Below are 7,825 nucleotides of genomic sequence, written 5' to 3'. Positions count from 1 at the left end.
CCCCCCCCCCCCCAGAACTCGCGAACGGTATATCGTAGGACCAGCAAATTTTTCAGAGGATGGTGTACTAGTAAAAATTTATCATATCTACAATTTTTATGTCGTTGTAACGGTTTATGTCGATGTCACGGCTTTTGTAAACAAAGCCGTGACATCGTATGAGCGTAACACTTCGTCAGACTCTAATCTTTGTTGCTGAATCTACAAATGTTGCGAGTTTACAATGCGATAAGGAGTTTGTCCAACCGAGAGTGATAAGATATCAGCTATTTATCTCGAGCTGCGATTTATGATAGAGTCAATACTACTTAACAAAAGGTCTGAGAGGTATTTCGTATGGAACTTTTGTAGACCTTTTGGCTAAGAAAGTCATATATTATATATCATAATACATTATATATATATATATATGATTTTTTCAAATCCTTCTTTCTAAATGTGGGAACAAGGAACGATTTGATTTTAATTATCAAGCAACATCTAGCTTTATATGCACTATGCACCAGTAAGCCTTTTCTGATTAACATGAAATGATGACTGACGGTCAACAAAACGACCTTAAAACAAAAGGTCTCTCAATCAAGAAGTTATAAAAAAATGCCTTTGTTATTAAATCATTCTTTAAATTAATCAAATTGTTTATTGACAGTCAGTATACAGTATTTTCTTGCAAATCATTTCCTATGAGTACAGCAATGCTGCCAGGGGTGTAGCAAAAGTTTAAAAATTTTAGTTTACCTGGCCATGATATTCAGAAGCATTTTTAATTGAACGTAGAACAATACATTATACGTTATAATTAATTTCTATTATTGTTTTATTTTAACATAAGGATCTTACCTTCCAAGAACAAAGATAACGATGTTCAAAAAAATGAACTGGTGGTTTTCATGGTGGTTGTGAAAGAAATGAAAGTCAATTCAGCATTGAAATTACCATGTTTAAAAGTAAAACCTTTTTACCCTTGATAAAGTAATTCTCTCACCTAGAGCGTTCGACCAGTCACCCGGGTCTTCGTCACTAGACTGAACCAGTAAGACGTGTCACACGCATTTTTGTCTCAAGCGGCGGACTCCCGCTGGTTGGTTTATTCAAGGAGATCATACACAGATAACGTCCTTGGTTTATTTCTTAAATTTTCTCTGTTAGAAAAACGGTGGGATTTTAGTTATAACGCTACCCATAGCTAAATGAACCAGGCGTTCCATAGATGGCATACTAGATTAGGTGCCCAGAGCTCTGTACAATGCATGTTTGATAAGGGAATCAAGCAAATACCCCGACCCCCGGAACCTCAACCCCATTGTCGAATGGAATCGCCCGCAAAGTGGGCGTGGCACGCGCGCGGAATGCAGGTCACCCATTGGTCGCCGCTAGGCTATGTGGATGCGAAATTGATCTAGGCCCCCCACCCCCGAAAAGGCGTCAGGGGTCAAATGACATTACGTAATGACTGATGACATCATCCCAGAATGACTTGCGGCTGGATTTTCTCATAATGGCGGCTATCGTCTGCTGATTCTACTCTAACTAGATAGTAATATTAGCGGTTGCTAATATAGACAGGTTTGCGTTGTAGTCGTTGTAGTGTAAGTTACAATATGTTTTTTGTGTGTGCTTTACCTTTTACAGAGTTCCTTCTCATCCTTTTCTAATCCCCACTTACCTTGTAAATAATTTCCTCATCAATATAACAAAAGAACAATAGTTACACCCAAAACAAAATTTCAATTCTTTATGACTTCTCTATGCCCCATGACCTTCAACCTTTTGAGGGTCATACAGGCGTCAACAGCGCCCTCCCCAAGCCTTGCCCGTCCGTTTTCGTGGGCAAATTTCTGCTTCCTTAGAGGTTTTGAAACCTAAAAAATCACACCAGGGGAGAAATAAACCACATACGTTATTTTCATGGTCCGATTCTGAGTCCACTAAAATCAAGGAGGGTTTGTGCAGTTACGTCTAGACGTGTCTGACAGGCATGACATTGGGCTTAACCTCAGGTCGCTACGTTAGCGGTGTGATTGATAATAGTTCGCCTCTGTCTAATCTGAGGTCAATTAAATTAAAAGACAAGCGGCTTTTCACTGTGTGAACCGTGGGTATTGTACATACAATATATTTTATAGCGGGGTAGAACTTGTGTGTGCTGCGACCACTGCGGCCAACCCTTGCTCCCACGCTACTTCTAACCCATAGTGGGGAGGCGTTAGGCGGGAGTTCGAGCCCCAGTGTTGACAAATGAATTCGTAAAATTAAGGCTAAGTAAACTCCTAGCCTGACTAAATCTGCGCTCCTGGCGGCCGGCCCGGTATTACACCAGTCAATACCGGGCCGGCCGCTAGGGGCGCAGATTTAGTCAGGTTAAACTAAGTAAACTCCTCACTATCTCCAATTACCAATAGAAATTGCTCCTGGACGTCGACGCCGCTCCCTGATAAGGAATAATTTGCCCGGACAGAGCTACTGTTAATAAGTTATACATACCTTACTATTAATCATATATATTCCGGTCATGTACAAAGAGGAATTGACATGGTACCTTTAAATTTCAGGTCGTCTTCATGCAATGCTTCTCAAGTTTTCACAAACATAATTTGCAAGGCGTTATACTGTACGGATTTCCCTTCGATGTACAAAGTAAACTGGAATAGCTTGTAAAATGTGCCCTATCCGTCATAGTAGATCCAGGCCAGATGTTTGTCCTTGAGCGCGATGATCGCAGTTCTGCTGTTCAAGGCCGTGTGAAAAGGCACGTTGTTGGGGATGATACAATAACGCTAGCAGGGGAGTATTGTTCCTGTAGAAAGGGTGGGATTTCCCGGCAATAAGACTATAGTTTTTATACTGGTTGTAGGCTCATGATCACGAGACCATGTCTAGAGTATGCGGACATCGTTTGGGCAGGTAGCATTAGACAAAACCAAAGGTCCTTGGATTCTGTCCAGTACCAAACCGCCTGGCTAATTGGGCCAAACAATCTTCTTCCATAGAGCCACTTTGCTTCGGAACACGCTACCTCCCAATGCCGCACAGCTCCCACTATTACCTGCTTCAAAACAAAACTCCAGACCTCATTTGGAGATCCATACATGGTGGATTCTGACTCTGCCCTCCCGATGTAAATACTACTCTTTTTAGTACACCTTAGCTTAAAGTTATGCATTTATGTATAGTAAATCCTATAGATGTAATGAGTTCATTATTTTTATTGTAATGTCCTGTACTCATCTTATGTAGCTTGTATGTCCCTTGTCACCCGGGGTTAGCCCTTTAAAATACATGTAGTTGGACAGCCCTGGCTGTTCTTTGTACAGCTGAACCAATTAATGTAGGCTTTATATTTAATAGAGAACACTTTAATAGCTCGGCGTACCGGCAAAATTTGCAGGAAATAACGTTTCACTTTAGTTGAGTGTGCCCCTCAACCCCATAGATTCGTCGAGTCTTCGATATATTTTTTTTCATGAATGACAAAGAGGCAAGTGACTATATGTCAATTCTTATTGTCATCCACGTATGGCATACACGGACATGAAAGCATATCCTTGGTGATTATGACAAAGCCAATACCGGAAACGCACATAACGAACTGTCCCCATTTTTCGTAAGAGTCTATTAGACGTAAATTCGTTATTGAAGTTGACGGCTGCAAATTAGAGGTAGGAGATCGGGTCGCGCAGTTGGCTGACCTGAAGGCAAGGCTAGCTTCCGTTGAGTTGACACGCCGAGCCTCGGGTCATCCCACAAGTGTATAGTATGTCGTGGAAAAATGTTCGGTGGCAAGGCAGTATCCATTGGCCAGACGAGTGTCCATGGTTGCCACTGTATGATCTGATTGGAGATTGCGCATCCAGGCTACAAGATCTGATGAAAACCACAATGGGTCCGGGACAGATGAAACGATACGTATCTCTCATCGGGTAGCTTCCTTATGTTATGGTCATGTTTAGAAACGGCTTCCGGTCGATCGGTTTTCGGGAACGAAAAGTATGATATAGCAAACGATAAGACGCGATCAAGAAACAGGCCAGAGTTTTGCATCAGAAGTCAACTTCATTTCTCTAGTATCTGTTACATATAATTAAAATGTTAAAAGATAATTTCATACGAGCATGGCTTGTAGTGTTAATGATGATTTAAGACCAAAATTTTAGTGACATTTGGACAGCTTTAGGCACCAAAGCTTGCCACGAACGGATCGCGACCCCACAAACCGTAAGATGATGTTTAAATTACAAATATACTGGACTGTCTCATTTTCTCCAGCAATACAGTTTGTGTCTGTGTAAGGAAACCCCCCCCCCCCGATTGTACGCTATCTGGACATTGTGACTGACATGTTTTCGCAAAGTTGTGTTCCACATCCCTTCTGTAATTACACTTACAAATATACTCGACTGTCTCATTTTCTCCAGCAATACAGTTTGTGTCTGTGTAAGGAACACCCCCCCCCCCGATTGTACGCTATCTGGACATTGTGACTGACCAGCCGATACACATACCATATATAGTAACTACTTACTAACGGTGACCACCGTTATATAGTAACTAATAAGCTAAGAGGCTCTCTTCACCTCCTAGGATGTGACCGTTATTAGTAACCTCACTGCTTTACTATAGAAAATAAACGGTCGGGTGTAGTCCTCGCGAGAGTTGTAAAATCCGTCGCGAGATAATGCGAGACTAGACTTGCGGTTGGTTGCCGGCTTGGCTGAAATGGACGACAGACGGGACGGCCTAGCGATTTATATTTTCTCTTCATCTCTACTCTGACCTGGACCAATTCCTGGACCATTTATAGGCTACATATTCTGCAGGTTAGTCACTAGCTCACTGGACTCTCAGTCCTTGTTGTTTAAGTGCTAAATCCGCGTTGCGTTGAGGCACGACTGGACTGTTTTCTCTTCTTCGCAAATAGCCAGTGAATATGTTTGGATATGTGGCTAGCAGCCAAAAGAAGATTTCAGTAGTCAAATATCAACTGCCTATGTAATACATTTGATTTGGTAATGGTATATACGTATACGTAGGTGTGTGTCTGAATGTGTATTGGGGGTGGGGGGCGGCGATTCAAATGTACGCGCGCCCGGGTGATTCCATTCCAGAATGGGGTTGGGCAGCTACTCTCCAAGCAGAGGTTTGGGTTTTGGGGGGTATTTCTAGCGTGTTTTAGGCTTTTTTATCGGGGTTTCTCTTTTGCACTGAATTTTTTTCCCACCAAAGTTTGAAAACACGCTAAAAATACCCCCAAAACCCAAACCTCTGCTTGGATAGTATTGGGCAGCATCAAACTACTAGTACATGTATAATATATACGTTACACTGTAACTTGACTAGATGTAGTATTATCAAGGAGCATGTAGTATTATCAAGGAGTATTATCATTGACCATACATGTCACTAAGACAGCATTAGTTTGATTACGGGTTACTATTTCCCTATACACATGTATCTAAATAGAAAATAGAACATTGAATGTTTTTTTAAATTCAAAATTCATGTATTTTGTCATAAAACAGATTCATGAGTTGCATTTTATTTCATGTTTCTTTGACCCTCATTCTGTTTATGCTAAACAGAGTTGTTACTCCCTAGTTATTAATTAAAGGGAAAGGATAAAGTCATTTCTCACCACTCATTATCATCCCCCATCAGGCATATTTTACTTCCATAACTATCCTCATCAAATTGGTACTGTGTTGTGGTGTTATCCAAAGTTATACTATTAGCCTACAAAAAGGGAAAGCACTTTTTTTTTACTGTAATATACTAATACATTGAAACACAATTCACTGTATTCAAGAGTTCATCAATCAAAGCAAGAAAAAGCATTGTGGATGTTTTAAAAAAGATCTACAACCTATTATATGTATGGCACTTACGAGGCTGATGTATCAGTAACTGACCCTGATAAAGGTAGTTTTGGAGTTACTGAAATGTCATGATGTGTAAATTGATACGTACCTACATGTATTTACCATGCGCATATGTATATTTGACATATGACATATGTATATTTGTTTCTGTCAATTTTTGTATTGTATTGTAGTACGCCGAAGCAGAGGAAATGGCAGCGGGTAGGATTGAGAGTCGCAGCATGCAATACTGGGGAACCGAGAAGGAGTCCCAATGGAACCGCTTCACATGCTGATGTACAAGGAACTTAAACTGGGCTTCTAGTAGTTTTCTTTGCCCCAGTAAGTTACATTAACTTTGAAAATTACCTGCACCAGACACATTTTACCTGTACCACTCACTGTCACCCAGAACATAGGAATTATATACATTACACAGAAAACTGGAAATCATTGCCAGGATTTCTTTTGAACTTAAAAGTAATACAATGTGAAAGTCAATGCAGCAAATAAAAATCCACATATGCCTACACTTTTATATAAAACTACTAGTAGTACCAGTGAGTGCAGGTTTGATGCAGGTGAATTGTGCACCGAACAGGAAATATTTGTACTGCCCTTCTATCTCGGTACCAGGTAAGGCGCTGATATTTCAAATGGATTAATACTGCTACAGTTAAAATTCACTGTTCAATATAGCCTTGTATCCAGTCTCCACTCAGTCAGGCTGGGCATACATGTAAGAATGAGCATAAATGTAAAAATTTTGAATCCAGTGATAATTTTAAGAATATCCAGAAACACAAACAGTTCTCAAACAGGTGGCATTGAGATTCTTACATGTACTGCATTCTAACAGCATTGAAAACAGCTCTGATCATTCAGATTAGAATCAAATGGGCCCGAATATTTCGAATACACTATGAAATTTTCACAATATGCACTTTGAATAACATTCTGCCTGTCATGTGAAGGGCGAAGGGGGAGGGCAAGCATACAGGTACAGTGCTGGTAGCTGTAAGTAACTGTTACATAAACAGGTTTGGCAAATAATCTATAAGTTATACATGTAGCCTGGTAGCAAACTGTCATTCTAGTGGTAAATCACTTATTTTGTTTTATGATTCATTATCTAAAAATTAGAATACTAGTATACTCAAGTTTTCTTGATTATCAAATGCCTTCAATTATGTAAAAATTAGAATACTAGTATACTAGTTTGCTAATTCTTCACACTTGTTGTGAATTTTGTTGCTAATTCTTAGCAACTGTAAATAGACAATCATGTACATTCTATTTTTCTCCAGGGCCATGGAGGAGTACCGGGAGGACTTCGCCTTTGAGGAAAGCATTGAAAATGAAGCTGTGTGCCAAATAAGAAAGCAGAGCTATGAGAAAAGAACAGTCAAAGTCATCAAGCACTTAAGCCTGCTTCAATAAGATTTCTGCACAAGACTTGCTCTCAGGGCAGTGAGAACAGAGGAAAGCAGGCACCACTGTAACTAGTAAGCTATCTTGCCCAACTGGAAAGAAGGCTATTATTTAGTTTTTAAAAAAGTGTTGATAAGATAACACATTTGACATGTAGGCATGTCAGCTGACTTTTAGGTAAAATGACCTGACCACTTTCTGGTAATGTTGATGGTATATTGTATATACAATACACATGTACTGTTTACCTAGCATACCACAAATGATGTGTAATTTGTATAAAAGGTATTCTTGTATAGTTTGATAATTAACCTTGAATTGTACATTAACCTTTCTGAAGGCAAACTTTTCTGAAGGCAAACCTTTCTGAAGGCCTGTGTTATCTTTTATGACTAAATATAAATGGCAGCAGTTTTCATTAGTTCAAGTATCATATCCTTGCACAGAAGGTACCATGAACTTTATTGCAATTTTGTACACACTGTTTGCAATATATCAAACAATGAAATAGCAAAATACATAATGAGTATGGCTGTGCA

At 39.7% G+C, this 7,825-nt stretch overlaps 1 protein-coding gene and 1 long non-coding RNA gene across 2 annotated transcripts in view; one reads left to right on the top strand and one right to left on the bottom strand.

The window, feature by feature from the left end:
• The window catches only part of LOC109472103 (beta-1,4 N-acetylgalactosaminyltransferase 1-like), an 84,062-nt gene extending 83,045 nt beyond the window's left edge, over positions 1–1,017 (bottom strand). The window contains exon 1 of the mRNA XM_019771676.1: positions 986–1,017. The gene's annotated coding sequence lies outside the window, so the exon portion shown is untranslated. The remainder of the gene's footprint in view (positions 1–985) is intronic.
• Positions 1,018–4,488: 3,471 nt separating this feature from the next.
• On the top strand, positions 4,489–7,818 carry LOC109472102. Its single transcript, XR_002140340.1, has 3 exons — positions 4,489–4,817; positions 6,050–6,197; positions 7,163–7,818. It is a non-coding gene; the product is annotated as an uncharacterized LOC109472102 (long non-coding RNA).
• The last annotated feature ends 7 nt before the right edge of the window (positions 7,819–7,825 follow it).

This window comes from Branchiostoma belcheri, unplaced genomic scaffold, assembly GCF_001625305.1.
Source record: "Branchiostoma belcheri isolate BF01 breed outbred unplaced genomic scaffold, Haploidv18h27 scaffold267, whole genome shotgun sequence".
NCBI lineage: Eukaryota > Metazoa > Chordata > Leptocardii > Amphioxiformes > Branchiostomatidae > Branchiostoma > Branchiostoma belcheri.
The sequence above is the reverse complement of the archived record's forward strand: the minus strand, read 5'-3'. Positions and strand labels throughout refer to the sequence as shown.